Here is a 24,940-nt window from a genome sequence, read left to right as displayed (position 1 = left end):
GTTGCTATTCACAAATGGCACACAGTCACTTACAAAATTCCAGATAACTACACTGGCAGTATCGCCTTCTGTCACACTTCTATATAAATCATATTCATCATCATCTTTCGGCTTTTCCCATTAGGGGTCGCCACAGCGGATCATCTCTTTCCATTTCTTCCTATCCTCTGCATCTTGCTCTGTCACACCAACCACCTGCATGTCCTCTCTCACCACGTCCATAAACCTTATCTTAGGCCTTTCTCTTTTCCTCTTACCTGGCAGCTCCATCCTTAGCATCTTTTTCCCAATATACCCATCATCCCTCCTCAGCACATGTCCAAACCAACGCAATCTCGTCTCTCTTGCTTTATCTCCAAACTGTCCAACATGAGCTGACCCTCTAATATACTGATTCCTAATCCTATCCATCCTAGTCACACTGAGTGCAAATCTTAACATCTTTAACTCTGCCTTTTTTTCAGTGCCACTGTCTCCAACCCATATAACATAGCTGGTCTCACTACTGTCTTGTAGACCTTCCCTTTCACTCTTACTGGTACCCGTCTGTCACAAATCACTCCTGACACTCTTCTCCACCCATTCCACCCTGCCTGTACTCTCTTCTTCATCTCTCTTCCACATTCAACATTACTCTGAACTGTTGATCCCAAGTATTTAAACTCGTCCACCTTTACCAACTCTACTCCCTGCATCATCACCATTCCTCTACCCTCCCTCTCATTTACACACATATATTCTGTCTTAGCCCTGCTGACCTTCATTCCTCTGCTCTCTAGAGCATATCTCCACCTCTCCAGAGTCTCCTCAACCTAATTCCTACTCTCACTACAGATCACAATGTCATCTGCAAACATCATAGTCCACGGGGCCTCCTGTCTGATCTCATTTGTCAACCTGTCCATCACCACTGCAAATAAGAAAGGACTCAGAGCTGATCCTTGATGTAATCCCACCTCCACCTTAAACGGATCTGTCACTCCCACTGCAGTCCTCACCACTGCCACACTACCCTCGTACATATCCTGTACCACTCTTACATACTTCTCTGCCACTCCTGACTTCCTCATACAATACCACAACTCTTCTCTAGGCACCTTGTCATATGCTTTCTCCAAGTCTACAAAGACACAATGCAACTCCTTCTGACCTTCTCTTTATTTCTCCATTAACTCTCTCAGAGCAAACATCGCATCTGTAGTGCTCTTTCCTGGCATGAAACCACACTGCTGATCACTAATCATCACCTCCCTTCTTAACCTAGCTTCTACTACTCTCTCCCATAACTTCAAGCTGTGACTGATCAGTTTTATCCCTCTGTAGTTACTGCAGCTATGCACATCACCCTTATTCTTAAAGATAGGTACCAAAACACTTTTTCTCCACTCCTCAGGCATCCTCTGACTTTCCAAAATTTCATTAAACAATCTAGTTAAAAATTCCAATACCATTTCTCCTAAGCACCTCCATGCTTCCATTGGGATGTCATCTGGGCCAACAGCCTTTCCATTCTTTATCCTTTTCATAGCTGTCCTTACTTCCTCCTTGCTAATCTGTTTCACTTTCTGATTCACTATCCCCACATCATCCAACCTTCTCTCTCTCTCATTCTCTTCATTCATCAGCCTCTCAAAATACTCTTTCCATCTACTCAACACACTCTCCTCTCTTGTGAGTACCTTTCCCTCACTATCCTTTATCACCCTTACTTGCTGCACATTTTTCCCAGCTCTGTCCCTATGTCTAGCCAATCAGTACAGGTCCTTTACTCCCTCTTTAGTGTCCAGTCTCTCATACAACTCTCCATATGCCTTATCCTTAGCTTTTGCCACCTCTCTCTTTGCCATGTGCCTCATCTCCTTATACTCATGTCTATTTTCTTCATCTCTTTGACAATTCCACTTCTTCTTCACCAGCCTCTTCCTCTGTATACTCTCCTGTACTTCCTCATTCCACCACCAGTTCTCCTTGTCCTCCTTCTTCTATCCAGATGTCACAGCAAGCACCTTTCTAGCAGTCTCCCTTACTAGTTCTGCTGTAGTTACCCAGATATTTGGTAACTCTCCACTGCCTCCCAGTGCCTGTCTTAACTCTTCCCTAAACTCCACTTCACAATCACCCTTTTTTAACTTCCACTATTTAATCCTTGGCACTGCTTTCACACTCCTCCTCCTCCTCTTCTTGATCACCAACGTCATCCTACAGACCATCATTCTATGCTGCTTAACTACACTTTCCCCTGCAAAACTTTACAGTCTCCAATTTCCTTCAGACTGGCCCTCCTACATAGGATATAATCCACCTGTGTGCATCTTCCTCCACTCTTATACGTCACCCTATGCTCCTCCCTCTTCTTAAAATACGTATTCACCACAGCCATGTCCATCCTTTTCGCAAAATCCACAATCATCTGACCTTCTGCATTCCTCTCCTTAACACCATACCTACCCATCACTTCCTCATCCCCTCTGTTCACTTCATCAACATGCCCATTAAAGTCCGCTCCAATCACTAGTCTCTCACCCTTGGGTACACTCACCACAACTTCATCCAATTTACTCCAAAATTTATCTTTCTCATCCATCGCACACTCAAATTGTGGAAATCATATTAATATTTACAAATGACATATAATTATTTACAAAATTCCTGACAGCTGGGCTGGTCGTAGCTCCTTTTGTTACATCCCCCTCCGAAAACTTAAGTTAGTTTTTCAAGTGACCCTTGAGAAACACTGCTTGAGATAATGAGCCTATCTGGGAATACACTACCCCATTCTCTGTTTTCAGAACCCATCTGTGCTGGCATTGCTAACCCCACTGTGGTGCTGCACTGTCATATCATATGCCTGCAACCCTAGGCTCCACCTTAGTAACTTGGCATTTTGCTGGCTGGCTTGATGTAGCCATTTTAAGGGATACTGGTCTGTAACTAGAGTGAATTTCCTTCCATACAGATAAGGCTGAAGTCCTGCAGTGCCCACACTATGGCTAGGCATTCTTTTTCTACAGCTGCATAACATTCCTACCTGGGTTGGAGCCTATGGGTGAGATGTACCACTGGGTACTATTCGCTCTCCAAGGAAACCTGGCTGAGTCCAGCCTCCACCCTATGGTTTGAAGCATCCACCTACACAACAAATTCTTTGCTGTAATCTGGACTGGCTAACACAGGGGGTCCTCCCAAAGCTCCTTTAAGCTTCTGTAATGCCTGCTCACATGCTGGGGTCCACACTACCTTATCTGGCTTGTTTTTCCTTGTCAGGTCTGTGAGGGGGAGCAGCTATGGTACTATAATTGGGAACAAACTTTCTGTAGTACCCTCCTCTCCCTATGAATGCCCTCACATGCTTTTTGGTAATGGGACAGGCCATGCCTGGATGGCTTCCACTTTGGCAAGTTTTGGTCTGATCTTACCACTCTCCACTCTATGTCCCAGGTATGAGACTTCTGCCATACCCACTTGACATTTACTGGGCTTAATGGTCAACCCTGCCATCTGTAGTTTGCTCAGCACCTCTATGACATGCTGAAGGTGCTCTTGCCAGGAATGGTTATAGATGGCAATATCATCTAGGTAAGCAAAGGCAAAATCTCCTGCTTCTGCTAGGATATGATCTACCACCCTCTGGAAAGCCACTGGGGTATTTTGCATCCCAAATGGCATCTTCGTGAACTCATACAAGCTAAAAGGAGTCACAAAGGCTGACCTCTCTCTAGCACTGGGAGTCTAGGGCACCTGCCAGTAACTCTTGGTAAGATCAATAGTGGTAAGATACTTAGCCCTATCCAGCTGCTCTAGGGCTTCACCTGTCCTAGGCATGGGGTAAGCATATGAATCTGTGTGACTATTTAATTTGCTGTAGTCGATACAGAACCTGGTGCTGCCATGCTTCTTTGGTACCAGCACTACTAGGAATACCCAGGGACTGCTGGACTCCTGGATTACCCCTAGTTCGAACATTTCCTGTATCTTCCCCCTCAGAGTCTGTTTGACCCTCTCAGGCACTCTATAAGGGGCCTGATTAATAGGTCTTTGGGGTCCTTTATCCACATGGTGCTGCACCAGGTGGGTGCACCCTGGTTTCCCAGTGAACATGTCCCCCAAACTCCTGTAACACTGCTCGGATTTCATGAACCTGGGTAGGGGATAGCTTCTGGGATATTGTTACCCCTTTCAATGAGGGGTTAGTCCGGGCCTTATTGAGGAGATCAGTCACCATATCCCCCTCAGACTTCTCCAGCCATTCACTGCAAATACTCAGCACAAGAGCGTCTCTATCATGGTAAGGTTTCATGGTGTTAATGTGGTACAGTTTGCGCCCCTGCCTCCTGCCTAGCAGTTCTACCATGTAGTTAACATCACTGATCTTCCTTACCAATTTGAAGGGTCCCACCCAATGTGCCTGCAGCTTGTGGTGTCTGACAGGAATGAGAACCATTACCTACTGCCCTACAGCATACTCTCTAGCTCAAGCATTCCTGTCATACCAAATCTTTTTCTGCTGTTGGGCTTCTGATAGGTTCTCCTGGGCCAAGCCAATGAATTTCCTGAGCCTTGTCCTGAGGTGTAGGACATATGCCACAACAGACTCCTTGTGGCATTCACACTCACCCTCCCACTCATCTCAAATCAAATTTAGAGGTCCCCTCACCCTATGCCCATACAACAACTTGAAGGGTGAAAAACCTGTGGATTCTTGGGGCACCTCTCTATAAACAAACAACAGATGTGGCAAATATTTGTCCCAATCCCTCTTGAACAGGTCTGCAAATGCCCATAGCATTGTCTTGAGTGCAGAGTTTAACCTCTCAACAAGACCATAAATCTGGGGATGGTAGGGGTGGTCTTTAGGTGCTTCACCCCACAGTGCTTCCACAGACAAGCCATCAGGTCTTACATGAAATTAGCCCTGTCAGTCAGTATTTCTTTTGGGAAACCTACCCTGTTGAAAATCTCTAACAAAGTATTTGCCACCTTTTCTGCCTCAATGAAGGATAGGGCCACCACTTTTGGGTATCTGGTAGCATAATCTACTACCACTAGGATATGCGTAACTCTACTTTAATCTCCGCTTTCGTCACTAGGACTTCTTCAGAATAATGAATACGCACATCGCAACCAACCTAAATTCTCTTAATTATTGACACACAAATCAATCAACTACAATTCAATTAATCTATTAAGTTTTAAAAACAAACTACAATGCACAACAATAATGTTAAAAAACAATGAAAAGTATTCTCTAATAAAAATTAATACAAATATAAAATGTTAATGAAACTAATACTAATTAAAAATACTTTCTTTCTTAGTACATAACCTTCTGTTCTTTAGAAAACACTTTATATTTATAGTCTCATTGAGGCCAGGTTTCTTATCTGCCTTTAACTTTATTTGCCATCTTGTTTCTCATTGTTCCAGAAGGTTTTTGAATTTACCACCTCTGATGTCCAAAGTACAATGTTCCAAAATGGTGAACAAAAACTTTCTAAAACCGGAACATTCCTGGCTATGTTTATACAAGGAATTATTCCTATCCAATTTCTTTATACTATATACATGTTCCCTAATATATTTATTTAAACTCCTAGTGGTCATCCCTACATAAAAATGTTGGCATCTGTCACAAACCGCCACATAACCCCCCCCCCCCCCCAGTCTTACAGGTGTAAACTCCATTGACACCTATGGTGTAAGGAATGTATGGCAACTCAGTATATAAGATCCTTCCAGAATGAATCTGCACATACCACAAGTCATAACACTTATACATCCCATGGAGTTTATCAGACACCATAGGATGTGTCAAACTCTTGTCTCTACCTTTCTCTAAGAGGGCCTTCATATTAAAACTATTCTTATAAACAAATCTAGGTCTGGGTCCTACTGCTTGTGAAAGATCCTTGTTTCCTTCTATGATTTTTCAGTTGTGTTCAACTATTTTCCTAATGTTATATTTGTATTAATTTTTATTTGAGATTCATTAACATTTTATATTTGTATTAATTTTTATTAGAGAATACTTTTCATTGTTTTTTAACATTATTTTTGTACATTGTAGTATGATTTTAAGACTTAGTAGATTAATTGAATTGTAGCTGATTGATTTGTGTGTCAGTAATTAAGAGAATAGCATTTAAGTTAGTTGCAATGTGTGTATTCATTATTCTGAAGACGTCCTAGTGACGAAAGCGGAGATTAAAGTAGAGTTACGCTATTCCTTGTGGTCGTTCTTGGCTTGGTTTGGTGCTTCTTTGTTTTATTTGTTTATCTGCACATAGTACTTTTTGGAGTTACCACTAGGATATACTTTTTCCTTGGGGAACTTGGGGTACTCAGAGATCCCAAAATATCCATACCTACCCTCTGAAATGGCTCCTCAATCTCAGGCAAAGGCATCAAAGGAGCCTTGACCTTGTCTCCTGCCTCGTCTTCCTTTTGGCACTGCTCACAGGTCCTGCAGTGCCCCATTACATCTCTTAAAATCCCAGGCCAATAAAAGTTCTGCATAATATGTTTCTTGGTATGCTTTATGCCCATATGACCTGTAAAGGGAATATCATAGGCTATGGCTAGAAGTGCCAGATGGTAGGCTCTGGGTACTATCAACTGCTGTATTCTCTCACCACTCTCTATACAGTAACCCTTTGTCCCAGTATGCAGATTCCCCCTTCCCTTGAAAATCAAGTGCCTCACTAGCTACCTCCCCTCAGGCTTTGTAATGTAGGGTCTGAGAGCTGAGCCTGTCTCAACTCTCTCTTTGTAACCCTTTCCAGCTCCCCTACTACATGAAGTCTAGTATCGTCTGACAGTGGTGCCTCTCTGCCTGAGTACTACTACTCACATCTGCCCTTGCAGTCACTCTGTCCAAGGGAGCATCAGCACCCACAAGCAGCTGTGGTTCACCTTCATTCTCACTGCTACAGGGTAGCTCCCTCTATGAAGTAACCACCACACCAGTCCTGGCTTCAGCTCTGCAGTCTGTCTGACTCTCACCCAAGCTACCAGACCCACATGCTGCATTATCAAACGTATTCATTATCGGGTCATCTGCAGGGATAGCCTCAAACACACCTACTTGCTGGCTTCCTTTTCCACCCTCCCAGTCAAGGTGAACCCTAGCCAAAGCTATTTGTAATGGGGTCCCTCCTAAAGCTTTGACTGGAGTAGACTGCCCAAGCAAGTAGTGCTCCTCTTTAACCATTGCAGGCTTCACAATGGTTAGGTCAGAGGCTGTGTCTCTCTTAGCAGTGTCCTGTTTCCCATTTACTAAGATAGGATATAACCTCTTGTGGTAGTTTGGTACCCTTGTTGTCTCCAGACAACTTATTGTTGGCATTCTGTCATTACCACTTACTGGCTCTCCCAACCTTTGTTCCATGCCTTGCCTCCTTGGACATCTATATGCTACATGGCCCCACTGTTTGTATTTAAAACATTTAGCCCTTGGTATGGACATGTATCTGGACTAGCGGCTTCCCCTGCTACTGGTGGACTCTGTTAGAAAGGTTTAGGCTGCCCATGATGGGCTCCCTTAGACCAGTAAGCAGCACTGGGTATCCCTTTCCTGTGCAGTGATGCCCTGCTTGCTAGGCATAGGTTCATAAGTTCATAGATAAGAACTAGGCTATTGGTCCCAGGGCCTATACAAGCCTAGCCAAAAGAGGTTCCCTGGCTTTCGCCACTCAAGAAAATTATTTTCCTGTGCCCCTGTCGAGCAGAGCCACAAAAGTGATCCCAGAGGTGAATTTTCGATTTCCCATCCAATTGCCAAGATTTCTCTTAAAGAGGGCTAATGAGGAGCTTTGCTTGATGGGTAGTCTGTTCCAGAGCATGGGAAGTCTCTGGGACAGGAATCTATCCCTCCAGCATGTTCTGTTTATTGTGGTGACAAGGTTTAGCTCCCTAGAGCATGTGGCACAGAGAAATTGGGATTTCTTTAAGTCTAGCATGTCCATCAGATCTGGGTTAGACATGGCTTTGTATGTTAGGCAGAGGTCACCTCTGAGTAGGCAATATGTGATGGAGTAGAGCTGGATTTTTTTGAGATGGTCTGCATATGGCATCTGTTTGAGGCCAGTAATCCTCATAGTGAGGTATTTCTGTGGCCTTTCTAGTTGTTGTAGATGTCTTGCAATGTACATGCCAAATGGGGCGCTGTACTCTATAATGGGTCTGATGAGGGATGAGTAGAGAGGAACGATGACCTCTGTTTTTCTGGAGGAGAAGCCCTTTGTGATTAGGTATGCCACGTAGAAGGATTTCCTGACTACTGTGGCGACGTGATTATCAAAGGAGAGACTACTGTCCACCTGTGTCCCAAGGTCTCTTATCACACTTTCGGTGTTTAGTAGGCTACCATCTATGTGGTAGTTCATGGGTACGGTATTTTTCCCAAAGGGGATGACAATGCACTTCTTGGCATTGAGCTTTAGGCCATGACTTTGACACCAAGCATCAGTATCAGTGAGGCCTCTTTGTAGAGTGTCCACATCCTTAGGCAAATCTATTATGGCTCTAGTTTTCAGTTGTCTGTGAACTTCATTAGCAAGAGACCAGCTGTATTAGCGTGGACTTCTAAAAAGTAGATACCGAACAGGAGAGGACCCAAGACCGAACCTTGTGGTACTCCACTTGTCACTGGTCTGAAGTCGGATTTGGAGTCAGCTACTTTCACTGTGGGGGTTCTGTCAGTGAGTCAGTTGGCCGTCCATCTTGTGACATAGGGATTTATGCCCAGTCCAGTGAGTTTATCTATAATACCAGAGTTGGGGATGGTGTTGAAAGCCTTGGCGAGGTCAAGATTGGCTGTGTGCACCACCTTACCCTTGTCTACAGCTCTGACGATTGCTTCAAAGAAGTCAATCAGGTTTAGGAGGCATGATCTACCTTTTACAAACCCAGACTGAGTGGGGTCCAGAGTTTAGAGGATACCTATGTCTTTGTTTATAAGTTCCAGGTGGATGCGTTCCATGGTCTTGCAGAACAGGCTCATCAGGCTAATGGGATGGTAGTTCCCGGGGTCAGTAGTGGCATCCCATTTGTGGAGTGGGATAACTGTCAAACTGTCACCGTGTGTCATTCCATAGGCACAATGCCTGAAGTGAGGCTATTGTTGAACATGGTACTTAGGTGGGGTGTCAGTTTATTCTGTAGTTTATGCAGAACACAGCCTGGGATGTTGTCTATCGTCCCATGGATGCTGTGTTCTTGGCTTTGGGGAGTGCTGTCTTTACTTGTGCATCTGTGATTACAGGGGCTTTGCTATCTTCCGGTATGGAGATGAGCCCCTTGGGTGGGTGGAGGAGTAAAGTTTGCACTGAACTTGTCTGCCAGGATGTTGGCAATATCAGTTGGTTCAGTAAATCTAGTGCTATTGTGCTGTAAATCTGAGTGTCACCATTGAGATTTTTGACATAGCTGTAGAAGGCTTTGTGGTTGTCTTTAGAATCCATGATGATTTTATTTTCCCTTCTTCCCCAACTCATCTGCAGTATTGCATTGCCTATCTGCTAACCAGATTCTCATTTCCTCAGACAAAGTGCTAAGGGCTTGTTCTCTCATCAAAAGGTCTACCAGCCCTTCAAAAGTGGTGACCTGACACCCATTCACCCACCTATGAAAATAAGTGCTTAACTCAGCAATATATTCACATACACTTTCATCTGCCTTGCATCTATGCTCACAAAACTTTTTTCTATAAGCTTCAAGTGTTAGCTTAAAACACTAACAGATGATTTTTAATAGTATTATAATTTAAGCAATCAGTATCAGAGAATTTAGAAATAGCATTTACAGCTTTACCATGGAGTAAGGGGGTCAGAGACTGTACCCAGAGCCCTTGGTCAGCATTATACTATTTACATACCCTTTCAAACATATGAATGAAACTATCAAAACTATCCCCCTCTGTAAATTGTGGAAGAAATGTACAGACCTTTGTTGCTTCTGGGGTTTGGTTACTCCCTTCCCCATTACACTGGCGAAGAGTCAGCATCTCCTTCTCATGTTGCCTCTGCCTCTCATTCTCCTCAGCTTCCAGACATCACAGTTTCTCATTTTCCTCAGCTCCAGATGTCTCAGTCTCTCTGCTGCTTCTATTTCCAAATGTTTGGCCTCCAGTTCAAGTCTTTTTAACTCTAGAAGGATTTTTAAGTCCTCTGTGGAAAGGTTGAACTGTCCATTTCCTGAGAGTTGTATATCTCCAAGGCCAGCCTGGTTGTCCTCCTGGTTGCTGGTCAGTGATGCAGCTGTGCCCAAGGCTACAATCATTTCTGCTTTAGTAAGAGTTGGTATGTACCAGTCATTTGGTCTGGCATATCTCAACCAACTGGCTCCTTGTCAGCTTGCCATAATCATCTGCTGACATCCTTGCCTGCTCTCCCTGACTAAGTTAACAAAATAAATTAAAACCAATGTGATATGAAACTTTGAATGTTTACTGTGTGGCTGACTGAGAGTACAAACACCTTCTTCAGTGACCACTGTTTACAGGCTATAGGAATTCAGTCTCCACATCATTGAATCCTAATATGTGGATATTCCACCACTGTCAACCAATTAATATGTGACGCCCCAGCACTGGCCCAGTAATCAAGAAGTCTCAGTCCACACCACTGGCAACAGTGGGGGATGTACACACTGTGAGGATGACTAGTAAAGTGCAATTTCCCTTAAGAGCACACAGAGACCACAGTCAGTCTGGGGCTGTTTCTTCCCTCTTTCTCCAGATCTCCAATAAGACTCCCCATTTGGTACAGCTATAGAGTTGAGATATCAGCTAAGTGGCCAAGCCAAGACCTCCAGCACCCTCTCTGTCCAACCAGTGCTTCATGTCCTCGTCCACATAGCTCACACACACACACACACACACACACACACACACTCTCTTTGAGATTTGATTTATACTGAAACACACACACACACCTGGGAAAGGCTGGCACAGGTTTACTAGCTATGCCCCCTTCTGCCCAGACTGTAAGGTAGTTTGGACTGCCACCAGACTTTCCTTATCAGCTACTTTAAGGCCCTTAACAAAAGGTGTCCAATCTTACTGTGTAATGTTACTATTAATCCAAATGGTAGTTTGACCAAGAGTAAGGCTATTAGGAGTGGCCTGCACTGTGTTACCAAATAGATATGCAAGTACACGAAGAGCTTAAATATCTCTAGACAGACCAGCCACAACTGGAAGATTTAAATATATTTAATAATTAATAATAAAAAATAAGAAAATACTTAGTAAACAATCACAGTCACTTCAGAGTTCAAAATCATAGGAAATATGTAAAACAACTTTGCAGGACAGTCTCAAATAAATAAAGAAAACAACTAAGCTACACTTATCTATATTCCTAACCGTAACTAAAAGAAATGACTGTACCCTAGTTAACTTACTTCCAGAGCCAGGCAAGACAGATGTGAGTGGGTTTTCCAGCTGATACTGTCAGGTCAAAGGCAAAATACAAAATGCTCAGTCTCTCTCAGAGAGTTCTTAAATTAATATCTCAAATATAGCTGTGGGATACTTGAAGCATGACATCACTTCTTGTCATCTGACTATCCCAGGTAAAAAATATTGATGCAGCTGTAGCATTTAGCATCTCCCTGCGAAAACACATAGACCTTAGATCTTATGGCAAATGGTGGAAGTCATAAAACAAATTACATTCCACCACACAATACAAAAAATGTCTAGTTCTAGACATTATGTCTGCTACTGCACTGAAACTGACAGATAACATCTCTTTTGTTTATGGCCCAGCCATAAAGTAACTCAACCTCAACCATTCTTCTGAATATTTAGTCTCCCCTGTTAAAATACATACATCTAAACAATTACAACAGTGTATAAAAATATCTTTTCACCACACGTCTATACAATATAGCATACAGTTCTAATATATTTGCAACACAGGCATATGAATCATGTTGCTATTCACAAATAACACACAACCACTTACAAAATTCCAGATAGCTGGGCTGGTAGTATCTCCTTCTGTCAAACTTCTATACAAATCATATTAATATTCACAAATGACATATAATTATTTACAAAATTCCAGATAGCTGGGCTGGCAGTAGCTCCTTTTGTTACAGTGATAACTGTCAATTGAAACTAACATCATCTGGGATTGTCTTTTCATTAGAAATTGTATGTGAGATCCAGTTTAGGATGTTTTTTAATGTTGCAGCATTATAACCTGGGGGAATATAGAGTACCACAATACACTGTTGCTTATGTTTACTTAGTTTAAGATGGAAAACGAGGAGTTCATTATTATGGGATTCAGAAATAGGTCTATTGCAGGGCAGGATTTCAAGATAGCCATGGAACAGTAAAGCTACTCCACCACCTTTTCTGAGTTCTGTCAGTCTTGATGATAATGTAACAGGGATCGATATTTCAGAGTCATGTATATGGGGGGTTAGCCATATTTCAGTTATGGCAAAAATATCTAATGCATTATGAGAGATCAAAAAAATGGAGTTCTGAAATTGTATTATCGATGCTATAAGTATTTAAGGAAATTAATTTAAGCTGTTTGGGTGAGTTTAAGACAGCCGGGTGGGGTTTTGATGGTTTTGGTGATGGTGGTGTGGCCCCTGTTTTGGGAGGAGATGGGTGTGTGTGGCGTGGGATACATTTTAGAGGCTACTAGAGAATCAGAATGGGAGGAGGGATGTGATGAATAAGTGGGATGATTTGAATGGTTAGAGGTGAATTACATAGTGGGAGAAATGTGTACAGCACTGGGTGATGCATCATGAGTTGTAAGGTGATAAAGCAGAAAGAGTAAGGATACAGTAATGTTTAAGAGAAGCATGGCATGTGGCTTTTTAGAGATATCAGAAAAAGAGGTGCTAAAACACTAGGGTATGAATATAGGAGGGCTAGAAGTAGATAGCTGAGTCAGGTGTATGGTGTAAGTTATAGTCACTGTGGTTAGTTAGTAAACATAAGAGATGAAATAAAGTTAAAGTGCTTAAATGCAGACTGATGGCTTCAGAATTGTGTGTGTAGTCTTGTACCCAGGGTATGTTTATATTTATGTGTATGCCTTTAAGGGGGCTGGGAAGTAGGAGAAGCAGTGGGTGAAGAACAGATCCTATAAATGTAATTCAAGAGGAGTGGCTGGGGAATCAGGGGTAGGAAGGGAGCATAGCGGGAAACAGCTCCAACACCAGCAGGAGTCTTTATCTGTTCTACTCTCAGTGGAACAATTTTATGTAATAGGAACATTAGTCTAACACATGCTTTGGAAACACAAGGGATATGCTACTCCAGACTGCTAAGAGAGTAGCAGCAAAAGTATAACAAATTACCTGAAAGAGAAAAAGGCCAGCCAATAATATAATAAATATTGTTTAAGGTTGTAAGCATGGCTTCTGTGGTAGGACACAGTGCTGTCACTACTATTATAAGACAACAGATAATAAAAAGTAGTACAGCAATACACTATAAGCCTTAAATGAATAATACAGTGGCCCTAAACATCATAATGGTATACTCCAAGCTCCTTGCTGAAATGTACCTCTGTGACTGAGCTACGTACTCAGGATGTGTGAGCATGTGGAAGGACACAGTGCTGTCACTACTAATATAAGACAACAGATAATAAAAAGTAGTACAGCAATACACTACAAGCCTTAAATGAATAATACAGTGGCGCTAAACATCATAATGTCCTTTTACAGTGTGAAAGGAGTAAGGAAATATGGAATATTTATGCTATAGTGATAGCAGCATATCATTACATAGAAAAGTAGAAAGGCATTAGAAGAGACAAGTGAGAATAGCTGCAGGAAAGGATACTGTGGGAAGAAGACAGAGGCATGCAGAGGGAAGAGTAGTAGAAGTAGAAAGGCGTTAGAAGAGACAAGCGAGAATAGCTGCAGGAAAGGATACTGTGGGGAGACGACAGAGGCATGCAGAGGGAAGAGTAGTAGAAAGGAGTGGAGTGTGAGAGATGCAAAGAGAAGAGGGAGGTAGAACGATTGAGACAGGGAAGGATGAAATAGGGATAAAGTGGTGTGAGAGAGCTGCGGGGGTTATATAGCATGACCTGAGTGTAGCTGCACTTTGGTTGGGTGAAGAGGTATTCTTTGAGCTATTATCTGAAGTCTCAAAACACCTTACACATCAATGCTAATGTTGCTCTTTGATAAGAAGAGCACTCTTCTGCAGAAGTCCTAATAACTCTGTATGCTACCTGCAACATGTTATATGACTTGGAGAATTTGCACACAAATTCCTGCTTATCAAAGAAAAGACTAGTAAAATGTATTTGTGCGTTATTTGATTTCATGTTTTTGATTTTTAACTGGTAGACACTTGGAATTTCTCTCTATAATATGTTTATGAGTATCCGAGATTTAAGAACACATTAAACATCAGTTAGCTATTTGTGACCTAGAATACTGAGGTTTAAGCATTTTAACACATTGATAACATTCTGGACTTGGTTCTCACCAACATGGGTGCTCCACTCTCATAGTATGTCCTTCCATAATTAAATCAGATCATCAGACTGTCTCAGTCAAAGTTTCTATCCCATGCAACCCCCCCCCAGCCGAAATCAAGCTAAAAAACTTCTCAAAAGCTGACTATAACCCCATAAGGGAGGGTATCTGTAACTTCACCCCCCCCCCCCCGAGGATGCAGACAACTATGCTGAACAGTATGCCAATGCAGTTTACAAGCATCTGTACAACTTCATGGACTCAGCCATACCCAACAGAATCAAAACCTGCTCCTCAAGGAAACACAAACCTGTTTGGTGAACACCCTCTATCAACAGGCTTTACAACAAAAGGAAGAAACTGTTGTCCAAGGATAAAAGGGAACAAATTCCAAAATTAAAAAACTCCCTCCTTAGCCTCAACAAGCAAATTAGATCACTAGTGAAAACCTCCAAGGCCAATTATGAATCGAAACTAGCCTCCATAACAAAGGGAAACCATAAAGTCTTCTTCAATTACATCAGGAATCTCCATGGCAAAGCCCAGATTTGTTCCAAATTAGTTCTTAACAGTACCACTTACACTGATCCTGTTGACTTAGCCAACCTGCTAGCAGATAGGTTCAGCACAAACTTCACCCCCCCTGCCCCCCCAAAGGCCCTTTTTGACATCCCCGATACTTATCCTGCACCTCACATCTCCATAGATCAAGTGTTACAGGCCCTATCCAAGGCAAAAAACACAACTTCCATGGGACCTGATAGTATCCCAGGATGTATTCTGCACCATCTCCTGCCAGAACTGGCTTCGCCATTGAACACCCTATTCAACCACAGCCTAAGTACTGGCTTCATTCCAGCAGAGTGGAGAGCCGCCATTGTCATCCCCTTGCACAAAGGTGGTGCCACTGCTGACCCTGGAAACTATTGCCTCATAAGCTTAACAAGTCTGATCTGTAAAGCCATGGAGCATATTATTATGGATCTCATAAACAAGGACATAAGCAATCTCCAAGCACTTGACCCCACCCAGTTCGGATTCATCAAGGGCAGATCTTGCCTGTTGAACCTGATTGACTTCTTTGAGACTGCCCGTTGAACCTGATTGACTTCTTTGAGACTGTCACCAAGGCCCTGGATGAGGGAAAAGTAAGTACAAAGAGCTTACCTTGACTTGGCCAAGGCCTTTGGCACAATCCCCTGCTCAGGCATCATCGAAAAGCTGACACAACTTGGCGTAAATCCCTATCTCATCAGGTGGGTGGCCAACTGGCTCACTGACAGGAACCTCAAAGTCAAAATAGGCACCTCCACCTCTGATAGCAGACCTGTCACTAGTGAAGTTCCCCAGGGATCTGTCCTGGGACCCCTACTGTTTGACATCTATTTCTTGGAGGTACAGGAAAAGACAAAAGGCCTGTGGCTGACCAAGTTTGCCAATTACTGTAAGTTGGGTGCTGTCATTGACTTCCCGAACAATGTTAACATACTGCAAGAGGGTCTTCCAGCAACTAATGACTGATACCAAAGTCATGGCCTCAAGCAAATGCAAAAAAAATGTATCATCATACCATTCGGCAAAACCACATCCCCTACTGATTACCACATCAATGGCAACCCCCTAAGCTCACAACCTGTGGTGAGAGACCTGGGCACTCAGGTTGATAACAACCTCACATTCAGCCATCATGTAGCAGCAGTTGACAGAAAAGCCTTTTACTTGGCTCATCTCATAAGTAAAGGGATTGCATCCAGAAAAAAGGTGGTTATTACCTCTCTATACTCCTCCCTCATTAGACCAATAATTGAGTATAACGCCCTGTTTGGGATGTACCTCTCCAAACATCTGTACCAACTGGAAAGGCCACTGAAATACCTCAGAAAGAGAATCTCTGGCCTCCAAAACTTGTCAAATCACCATCACTCTACTCGGTATCGTACAGATTCTTCAGGGGTGATCTGTGTCTCGCCTATAAGGCAACCTTGGACCCTGCCTTACTAGAGATGCTCCATATCCATAAGTCTAACTCCTCGTGTACTACCCGCTCAAAAGGCCTGAACCTAATATGTGACATTAGCAAAACCTGCTGGAGAGACAGGTTTGTCTCCCAGAAGCTGCCCCATCTCTGGAATAGACTTCCCATACATGACAAACAGAGCACCTCGCTGACCCTCTTCAAGTGCAACCTTGATGAGTGGATAGGAAACCACAAATTCATCCCAGGGGTTCCACCTGTGTCCCTCACTGACAGGGGTGACAGGTGATGACTGAGGTTTTTTGGGGGGGATAAACTCTTGGCTAGGCTTGTAAGGGTCCCAGGGCCATTAGCCTAGTAACCTCCTATGATCATATGATCCTATGATAAAATGCAGTAAATAAATAAATAATGTGTACAAATATTGCAGATAAATGTAGACTTACAAAGTAATACCATATACGACTATATTGTGGATCAACAAAATCAAAAGAACACCAAAAACCTTAAGGTGAAATATATAGAAAATAACAACGATAACGTTGATAAATGTGACTCTTAATAAAAAGAAAATAAAATAGTGAAGAAAATAAGTCTAGATTTACAGAAGGATGTTAGAAAGCATATTTTGTAGAAGAAATTACACTGCATGAGGTCTCTGCCTATTTCGGAAGTGATGTTTATAAGGTTAGTATCGTTTTGCCATCAGCAGTATTTTTGTCCAACCTTGCCTCACACCTCTGTCATTCTCATGGCTCAGGAGACTTTAAAAAGTTTCCTCATGCCTTCTTAGCTCTCACTGTTAAGTATAGCCAGTCTAAGTGTGCTAGCAAGGAATGAGTCACACCATGGTTAATGCAAATATATTTTTGTCTGATTTTGCTAAGCTTTGGCAACAGTGTGCCTTTTCTTGTCAGCACAAGTAATCGCAGGCAGCTTCTGTGGTCAAAGCCACATCCTGAGCAACAGTCGTAAGCATGCAAAAAAAAAAGGAATTGAAAGGCAACGGCTCAGACGATAAATGAGAAAATAAAAATCAAGCTAGCAGCTTAGAGTTTGTTTTTGAATGTGTGTGCACCTAACGTAAGTTACCAGGGTGGGGCTTTCTAATCATAAAACGTTTCCGAATTATGGTTATTCATTATGCGAGTTTGATAATTTAACCTTGAAAGCCTGCATCTACCATCATTCCTTGGGAAATAACAGAAAAGGATTCCAGTAGAGGGGTTTTCAAGCCAAGCAGGATCCTGCAACTAAACAGTTCCAAGAGATGATACCATTATGAAGGGATTCCTTAGCATTTCTACAGTTGGGGTGCCAAACCTCACCCACTCTTTCAGTCCTTTAGTCAGTGAAAAGGAGAAGCTGCACTAAGGCCAGTATTATCACACAGGAAAGGAGATGCAACAGGTCAGAAAAAAACACAACATGGATTTCAAAAAATAATTAGAGCATCTTATAAGTGAAAGTAGTTAGTCTGACAGTTTTCCATTTCACTTTAAAGGTTGGCAAAATATAATGTGATCACTACTGTTATCTGAAAAGTCACAATGCCGCAATTTTTTGGTACCAGATATCTTAGCATCAGTGCAACCTTTGTTTCAGATCTGACTCCCTTTCTTTGTATTTTTTTTTGTTTTCTTTTTCTTGCTTTGTTACTCAGAAATACAAACAAGACATACCTACACTTATATCATGTTTTACTCCTGTCACAAAAATCTTATCACAACCATCTCATAGCTTTTGCATCCTTTTCAGTGTTAATTTGTTGCTGGTTCTCCCATCATGGAAATTCGTTGCTTCATATATTGTCATACCATGCTAATAAATGCTGGCTCTCTCTCCTGTGTTTTATTTCCTTGCCAATGCCTCTTTTTCTTATTCTTACCCCTGCTTCTGGTAAGCGAATTATGCCTTGTTTTAATGTAGCATATGATATAGTTGCATTTTTATGTTTGGGCAGCTTTTATTTGCTTCCCACCCTTCATGTCTATCTTATTCTGCTTTGATTTTGTTGCTTCTTATTATTTCTCTAGTTTATTACTATGCAATGCTTCTAATTTCATAAACTACCAAGTAGTCTCATATGAAGAATTTTGTTTCACTTTATACTTGCAGCTTGCTTTGTTGTCTTCTCATATCTCCACTACAGTACATCATGAAGTGGTAAACATTGAAAATTCTTTGTTGTAAAGAAAAAACATTTTTGTAATATGTTTTTGTTACCAAAAGTAAAAGATAAATTTGTTTGGGGGATTTCTCTTCTATTCCACTTTCCTGCATATGCATCTACCAGGAGAACACACCTTGTAAAGAGGGAAACGAGCATTATACCATGCTGTACTCGTACTGTTTCTCACTCCTTTTTGTAACTCTGTTTTGTAAAACTAGTTTAACTGAGGGGTCCACAGAGTCATGATGCTGGCTCCCATCACAGCCTATGCCAAGACTGTTGTGTGATCGAACAGCAAATGACAACATAAATAGGGAACATCTCCCTACCTTTTTCTCTAATTACCAACTGCTTTGACTCTGTCTGCTGTGTAACCACAGTAGCAGATTCATTCAAGTCTCTATATTCAGCATAACAGAGGGAAATCACATCTCTTAAAAACATTTTCAGAGTTACTAAACATTCATGTAAACACAGCAGCTCACCCATCACTGGAGTGTTGTTTGTGGAAGTTTGTAAAACAGGAGTTTCAAAAGAAATTATATGAAATGTAATATTGATCACTTTTCATTGCACCCTGAATTTTGCACGAAGCATGCATTGTACTGGCTACCTTATTACACCCAGAATACAGAGATGAGCATGTATTGTGCTGACTACCTCATTACAATGAATACAGAACTTGGCAAGTGTTTTGCATGCTGACTGCCAAATTCATGTGTGGGTAAAAAAAAAAAAAAAATCAGAGTTCATCAAGAAATCAAACCTGAGCCTGGATTTATGCTGACTGATTCTTGTACTGGAAGATCTACAGATAATATTTTCTGCTTTAATCCATTACAAACACAATCACCACCCTGCAGCAGCCACATCACTTTTTATAAAGCTAGGCCTTTGCAGGACAGCAGCAACTTCCTGTTGTTGCAAGACGTAACTTCACAAATAAGATAAATCTCTCTGTTTACCCCATCACTTCAAGTGGCTGGAGATCTGAATCCTTAGGGAATGGGTAAACGTCTCAGTAAATCAGGCACTTTGGGGGCTTTTTGAAAGGTGATGGGCAGCAGTGAGGAGAGGAACAGGAAGATGTCACTCTGCAATAGACTTAAGCAGGTATAGCTAGGTGCATCTTTGAAAAACAGTCCAAGACATGCTCCTGCATCTAAAGGGTCAACTAGAGATTGCGGGATGCAGACCTCTGTACCATCTGAAGCCATTCACAGAAGGCCATAGATCTACAGATAATAAGTGGGGTGGAATGCCAGCAGCATTAAGAGAAAGTATTCAACAAGGCAGGAAAAAGACAAAAAAGTTAAGCAGTGATGAAAGAAAGACAGGCAGTACTCCATTAAGAAAAATGACTCACTGACAAATATTCAGTTGCCACTGAATCAGGAATTACACAGCTCATAAGTGTTTTTTACAACAGAAGAATAACAAATCTTTTAATTATGGCTTAATACCCCCCTACCCCCAGCAGAAAGCAACACAGGAATGCAGTTAGGAACCCTACATGAGCTCCATAACTAGTGACACGTATTTCAGACACCTCTGATTGCACACATATTAATTAAAATAGTCAGATAGTCAGCAGGGAGCACAGCCTTAATTTAGAAAAGGACAAGAATGGATGAAAATGCTAACTAGTGGTAGAATGAAGCAGGTATAAAAAATATATAGCCTAGATGGTAGAAGAGGGATGAGAGAGATGGCTTAGGTATTCGGGATGTGGGACTGAGATTTGCTTTAGGAGTCTGTGATAAAGACGAAGGTTTGTGTGTTACACTGGAAGTTAGGTAGCTCAGGATGAGATGTTGGGAGGGCCGCATCATCAAGGATGTAGCAACTGAGTTGGACTAACAAGTAAAAGTCGGCAGAAGGAAGTGAGTTATAAATGCAGAAGGTAGACAGGAAGATTGTTTCTGGGCAGCAGAACACAGGCAGAGGCAGTAAGAAGGCAGGTATGTGATAGAGCAGACAGACTGGACAGAACAGTGGGATTTGTGGTAGGCAGGAGGAAAGTAGTAAAGAAGCAACAGGCAGACGTGGGAAAAGGAAAGAGAAGAATAGTTGGCTGCTGTGGAACAGGTGAATAAGGAGGATGGGGTAGTGCAGGCAAAGGCAGAAGCAAAAAAGGAGGAAGTGAGAGCAGAGATGGCGAGACTTGAGGAAGCTCTAAAAAGAAGAACATGGAAAGGAAGGAGGGGGAATTTAGTGAGAAGGGCAACAGAAGTGCTAGACAGGAGGATCAGGGGGGTGGGTGGATATGTAATATACAGGATATGAGACGGAGAACCCACATGAAAGGCCTGAGTATGTGAGATAGTGTTTCCTGTTAACCTTGCTAAGTACATCAGTTTTTAATAAAATATGGCAGGAAAATTTTCTCTGGACAAATTTAAGAAAATGTCAGGGTGAGGGATCTTGAGGTAGCCAAAGAGTATTATTTTAATTTAGTACATAAATGCATATGGGAATACTCATTTATAGCAGTTATGTACACTGACCATGACAATATGCAGGCCACCTGTATCTTTAAATATCCTGTGGTTCATCTGCTGGAAGAACAATGTCAGACAACACCTCAGAACAAAATCTTATTTTGATACCTTCATCCAGAAATTTACTTGGAACTTACAAGTAGTCCCCTGTAGCTCAAATATAGTAAATGCAAAGTGAGAAAAAAAATACTAATAGCATCCTCTTGCACAACAACACAGCCATGGTTTTCCCTTCTTTGCAAGGCAGCAAATCAGTATGTTATGTTCTGTTCCTCTTTCAGAAGATGTAATCTTTAGGCTGTATGGTTGGCTTGTGCATCTATTATTTCAGAGTCTATACCACACAGCATCATCATAGCTGTTGTTTTAATTACTGTTTCTCATGCTTTCCTGTATCGCAGTAAGAATTATGCACCAAGAAAGAAAATTTAATGCTAATGTATATAATAATCAAGTGTTTTCGGCTATAGAAGTATGACACCCCCTAAACAGGTTTCTATTGGGCATCTAGTTACCTGTTTCACCGTGCTGGTCTCAGTAATCTTTCAGAGTATTGTTCTTAATTCCCATTATGTTTTTCATAAGACCTAACATTATCTTTTCTTCAAACAAATATGCTGTTCTTGAAGGGAATTCTTCACATTAGGCCTCTTAGAAGATTTGGGCTCTGAAACTAGATTTTTTTCAAAGTTTATTTAAGCCAGTTCATTCTTCCTTGGTTTGGAATTTATTTCTTGGAAGACACTTTTATTTATGGCTGTCAGTTCTGCCAGATGAATGCCAGTATTGAAAATATTAATGTGCACGGTGCCTTATATTATCTTGCCCAAAGATAAAATCTCTTTTGCTGTTGATAATTCATTGTGTATAATGTCTTTTCTGCCAATTAACTTAATCTAAAGACTTGCAAATCAGACAACAGAGCAGAGATGCAAGGGCAAAAGGAAATGTTTTCTTAATAAAGCAAAAGTGAAGAATGAAACACAAAGGGTGGTAGAAAGGGAGGGATCCCAAGGGAATAAGAGGTTATCAGTAATATCACATAGGCATCATGCTAAGAACCAGCCATATTTAATCTGTCTCGGATGTTACAAAAAATGAAAACTAGAGCACACTCTTCTAATGATACCCATCTAGGGTTAGTATCTGATATGGGTGCAAGTCTGGTAATGAATCTGAGGAAGGTGGAAGCATGGAGCAAGAGGTGTATCAGCCTCTCTAGGTATGCAGTAATGCCCCAGGGGTGCTACTGTTTAGTTTTGCTGTGGCTAAATGCGTGTTAATAATCACTTGGACAAACTGCACATTTGTCAACAAAGATCACTGCTTTGAGGAGACATGTCTTCTGCAGATATGTGGTAGCTCAGAGTTATTTATAAAAAGTAACCAGAAAACAGTCTGTTTCATAGTGGTGTGAAAACAAACATTTAAAAGTTTAACCAAGGGCAAATTAGACAGGAACTTAAATGTTTGGTAGTTATTTGTCGTTTAATCTGCACTTGAGAGCTGCTTTTGCTATGCTTTTACTTACATTAAGAAGTTCTAAGATAATCCATTTTGTGGGAGAAAGTGTTTACCTGGTCTCATTGAATTGGAAAGCACACCAGGAAGCTCATCATGTGTTTGTTTATTGGCCAGAAGGTACAGGAGTCAGATTTTAAACATGTGTTTCTCTACTGTGAATTAGGTAAGTTTACAGACTCTCTGTACATTTACATTACATTTACTCTACAACACTTTAAGTATTTCAACTTCATCCGGAGCCATACAAGCTAAGATAAAAAATATTTTCTTGATTTATTACACTTGTACTTGCTTTAAGCATTATAGAGTGATGATTACTGTTTTTGAGCATTTTTAAAGCATTTATTTTATTTTGTGGCAAAAATAGTAATTTCTCTATTTGCTGGCTTTAGAATCTCTGTTTGCCTCCTAATTGCCTTGCAGAAAGGTGAATTAGCCAGGGACTTAGTTGTTTGGTAGCTGTTTATTGCTTGTTATTTCTTGTTTAATCTGCACCTGAGAGCTGCTTCTGATGTAACTTTATATTAAGAAATTCCAGGACCATCCATTTTGTGGCAGAAATAGTGTATTTGGTCTCTCAGAGCTGGGAAGAACACAAATCTCTCACAGTAATAGCCAGAAGTAGTTCAGCTTGTAATTTCATTCCAAACTGGACATTAATACAAGTAGTTCAGGGAGTAGTATAAAGCCTTCCATAGCATCAATCTACAACCCACTGCCATCTACCATCACGTTAATTAAAAAATGTCAATATTCCATTACAAACTAAAATGCATGAATTAATTCTATGTGATCTAAACTTGAACTAGAAAGGCCACTTAGGATAACAATGAATCAGAGAAATGATAATAAGCAGCTTGATTAAACTTGTTACTGAATGAAAAAGATTCAGTCCCTCAAGTGGTAAATGTTCACTCCTGAAGATCATCTCAAACATCCCTCATAACTTATTTGACTTACAGGTTCTCACAGCAGTATTAAACAACCAATGTCCATTCAGTGCTAACTGGGCATAAAAAACTAAAGTGTCATCTCCTAGGGTTATGCTGATGTACCATTCCAGTAGCCAGTGCATCCATAAGGGTAAATGAGCTAATAGTGCATAAACTGGGAACAGGTTTATAAATGCCAGAATCTATCAGCAGCCCCTAACCATATACACACGCACACACACACACACACACACACACACACACACACACACACACACACACACACACACTATATTAATCCAACTCAAAACATTTCATTTTTTTCCACTATATACACTGAGAGTCCTGAGTTGAAGTATAACATGGTTAAACACTGAACTGAAAACACAGCTTAAGGATAGATGCTAAGCCTGGCTAGAATGGCAAAAAAAAAAAAAAAAACAGTAAAGAACAAGTCAAACTATTGTAATTCTAAATATTAAGAGAAAAGGCTAGTATAAATACCAACAAGACAAAATAACTAGCTTATTTAAAGAGACTAAAACTGTTCTGGTAAGGTGTGTATATACCAATCAATGTTTTTTTCAGTGATGACCTCAGATGAACAAGGAAGTAGGCTAAATAGTAGGTTAAATATAAATGACCTCAAAATCATTACTACCCACCCACTCCATGAGCTATATTTTCCAACAGTATTACCCCTCCAACTCCAACATGTGAATACCTGTCTTACCTCCACTTGTTTGTTTAATACATTTCAAAGGCATACAGGAACTAATAGACAAAACGAACTGCCTCTACAATCCTGATTTCTGAGTTTTACATCTTAAGCTGTTATGACAAGACAATACCATTCTAAGTTACCCATTAAAGAACATCTTCAGTCAAGTACTCACAACCATATCCCAAGTACTCACAACCAAATCCCAAATACTCACAACCATATCCCAAGTACTCACAACCAAATCCCAAATACTCACAACCAAATCCCAAGTACTCACAACCATATCCCAAGTACTCACAACCAAATCCCAAATACTCACAACCAAATCCCAAGTACTCACAACCATATCCCAAGTACTCACAACCAAATCCCAAATCCTCACAACCAAATTGCAAGTACTCACAACCATATCCCAAGTATTCACAACCAAATCCCAAATACTCACAACCAAATCCCAAGTACTCACAACCAAATCGCAAGTACTCACAACCAAATCCCAAATACTCACAACCAAATCCATACCACATAGTTTCAAGCATACTCTTTTACTGCCTCTACTAGATATACCTACTCTCACTAATTATAAGCCTATCATCAAGAGGAAACTGGAGTACGCAAAGTAAACCCACACAGCTGCAGGGAAGA

General features: G+C 41.2%; 1 protein-coding gene across 2 annotated transcripts in view; it reads left to right on the top strand.

Annotated features, from left to right (window-relative positions):
• The window catches only part of TNFAIP8L2 (TNF alpha induced protein 8 like 2), a 370,311-nt gene that overhangs the window by 307,195 nt on the left and 38,176 nt on the right, over window positions 1–24,940 (top strand). Inside the window, exon 1 of one of the 2 annotated variants that reach the window (XM_044080523.1) lies at window positions 17,599–17,851. The exons of the other annotated variant lie outside the window; for it this stretch is intronic. The gene's annotated coding sequence lies outside the window, so the exon portion shown is untranslated. Of the gene's footprint in view, window positions 1–17,598; window positions 17,852–24,940 lie in introns of those variants that run through there. 2 annotated transcript variants of the gene reach the window in all.

The sequence above is a fragment of the Protopterus annectens genome, chromosome 8.part0 (assembly GCF_019279795.1).
Source record: "Protopterus annectens isolate FY-2018-M chromosome 8.part0, PAN1.0, whole genome shotgun sequence".
In the NCBI taxonomy this organism is placed as follows: domain Eukaryota; kingdom Metazoa; phylum Chordata; order Ceratodontiformes; family Protopteridae; genus Protopterus; species Protopterus annectens.
This window is presented reverse-complemented; position numbering and strand designations above follow the sequence as displayed.